Raw genomic sequence first — 3,333 nt, 5'->3', positions numbered from 1 at the left:
GACGTTTGCTGAAGGATCTTTGGTGTGAGTGTTGTTTTCTTGAAGTATCGTTGTCTCTGAATGAATTACAAAGTGAGTTCTTCAGCGATCACTGAACAAGTTCAGTGTATGATCGCTGGAACCGAAAGTACAGATACAAAAATACATCGAAAGGAAAAAGGGATTATTATCAAATCACTGAGAGAGAGGATCAACAGATGCCCTTGGGCTTCATGCATCCCTGGCCCGTCGCCCCTTGGGCCTATGGCCAGGGCCGACCCTGGGTTGACTTGACCATTGTTGATATCTCATTTTCATCTTACACCCGCGTGCATACAACACATTTCATGCACACACAAACTTTTGCAGAGATATGGTCAGTCTATAGAAAGATTTTCTTTGGATGGATTAATAGCTTCAAACAGCTACTTACAAATCTTCGATGCATGAAAATCTTCTTTCAATCGGCTAGTAGCTTCAAAATACTTTGATCTTCAAATCAGCTACTCTGGAGTCTTGGTGTGTAATTTAGACAGTTGGTTCACAGTACTGCATCGGTGACTTCCTGTCTTCACATCAACTAGTCTTCGATTTTGCCAATGGCCTTAAATATGTACCGAGGAACCAATATACAAAGAAATCAATAACTACTAAGTGTTGATAGAATAGAGGAACAAATCAGTGGATCATCACCAAACCAATATATCGTAAAACATTGACAAAATATGTATAATTTTTCTGCAAACAACCTATTAAACATTAGTTATGTAACACCCCAAGAATCACATTTGCATATAAACATATATGTTCATATATCATGAAATACAACTTTTCATATTCGGTCCCAAATGTATACAAAAACTACATTACAAAAGTAACTACCAAATTTTCCACGTAACTCGGTACAAATTTGTATACATAACAAGTATTAAAGTACAAAAGATAGCATATCATTCCAACATCCCATACAAGCAATTATAAATTATTTACAATTTTTCCTTCCCCTATCATCAAATTGAGCCCGATCTGTAATGCATATTTTAAAACACTAAAATGAGGGTCAGACCTTGAGGTCTAGTGAGAAATCCCTTTGATTACTATTACCGAGTGAAAATCAACAAAACACTTTTATAAAACCCATATTTGTATAAATAACAATAAACAGTGTTTTATCAGAACAAACTTTTTTTGTCGCATCAATAAGATGAGACAACACCCATTTATCACATTAAATAATAAAATGGTCCATTTATCGCATTATACATTAAATTCATCACATTATGAAGATATAACCATAATTTCATCCTATAATATGAGTGAGACAACCCTATTTCCTCGCATCACACTGGTGCAAGAATCCTATCTCATCGCACCACGTTGGTGCGATAAACACAACTCGTCGCATCAATAGGATGCATCAACTCAATTTGTCGCATCACAAGGATGCGATAATATCCACTCGTCGCATCCTATCCTAAGTCGTCGCATCACACAAGTGCGATAATTTAAAGTCATCACATCATAAAGATGCAATAACAGTAACTCCTCACGTTACATACATGCGATAAAAATAACACTTGATTCAGATACCCAATCTCATCGCATCACACGATGCGATAAAAATCACCCTTATCGCATCCAACATATGCGATAACAGAATCCCATGATCATAAAGATCATCATTTCCAGAATTTGATTATGTCACCCTTATCCCAACATACTCAACTCTTGATTATGTCACCCTTATTACAAAAAATACCCATCTCATGATTATGTCACCCTTATTATCAAAAATACCCGTCTTCTGATTATGTCACCTTTATTATAATCAGATGATAAAATTATATCACAACCCAAAATGTATGTTAATAATAGCATATAAACATCATGTACTCACATATGAAACCTTACGGTTTTTTTACCCAAAAACATAAAAACAACGTTTTTTTTTAAATTAAAACACATCTTCAATGCACAGAGATATGCAAATATGATGATGAAAAGCAACATAAATATCCAGAACAAGAATCACAAGAATCAGTTCTTCTTCGATTCTTCCTTTGGTTTCTGTTTTCTTTCTCGACTCAAAACACACATTGAAAACTTTATTTTTTCTTTCTTCTTATCATTATCATCTCAATGAGATAATTACAATATCGTATTCATAAACAAACAATGAAAAATCATGAGGCGGTGGAAGATTTAAAACAATTAAGCATATAATCAATTTAACCCCCTCAACTTATCACCATTATTCGAAAACAACCTCGAACATTGTAACCAATAAACCCAGTTATTACAAGTTAGGGTACTGTTTATTAATGCAATTATAGTAAAATTCAAGATTACACGTTTTAGATTCTATGTACAGATTATTAAAAGTTCATCTCTAAACAAAATAAAACTAATTCACAATCAACCAATACATTTAACGGATTTATCTTATTTTAAAATATGAATTATCTTAATTTTAATTAAACAACTTATATAAATAAACACATATATTATTCTCTTTAATTTAATACTCATAAAATACACATTGTACTATTTATTAACATTCAGTAACAACAAATAATCAGTTATCAAGTCTCTCTTTCTTTTAAAACCATACAAAATCATAAGAATTAAAATTTTGAGATGAAAGAAAAATATAACAAAACATGAAACAAGATTAAAGGTTCAAGTTATTAACTTTAAAATCGAAATCAAACCGTATTACAAATTGTACAGATAAAATTCTAATATATATTAAAACACTTAGAAAGGAAAATGTTCGAATTGGTAAACAAATTTAAAGAAATATTAAAAACGAAAAATATTATTACAAATTTAATGATTCAGGAGCCGTCTATCAAACGCTTACTCGGATAAGTGAACACCAAGTCACATTACCTTATCGGATGAATATGGTTAGAACCAATAATCTTTCCCGGTAAGAGCGAGAAGGACAAGAGTCTTACCCGGTAAGTGAAAGCGACGAATCTTACAACAGTAAGAGCTTACCAAGTAAATTGTTGCATACGATATCGTTTTGATGAACTAAAATCTTACCCAGTAAATAAATGATAGTGTTAAATTTTACCGGTAAGCGCTTACCAGGTAAGTGTTTGGAGGAGATGATTCGTTTTAATTTCTTTTTTTAATAAAACAAAACATATTATTACAAATTTAATGATTTGAAGCTTAAATTGTATATTAGGCTTAATGGGGATCATCATTTAAAAGCAAATCCCACAAATTAAGGGATGATTCTTCCTTTTTTTTTAAACCCATATGAAACCCTTTTTACTTTTTGACCCTTCAACATATGTATATACAATAATTATGATTATGGGGTTGTTTAGTGATTGATTA

Source organism: Cynara cardunculus (genome assembly GCF_001531365.2).
Source record: "Cynara cardunculus var. scolymus isolate 2C chromosome LG 15, CcrdV1, whole genome shotgun sequence".
In the NCBI taxonomy this organism is placed as follows: domain Eukaryota; kingdom Viridiplantae; phylum Streptophyta; class Magnoliopsida; order Asterales; family Asteraceae; genus Cynara; species Cynara cardunculus.
The sequence above is the reverse complement of the archived record's forward strand: the minus strand, read 5'-3'. Positions refer to the sequence as shown.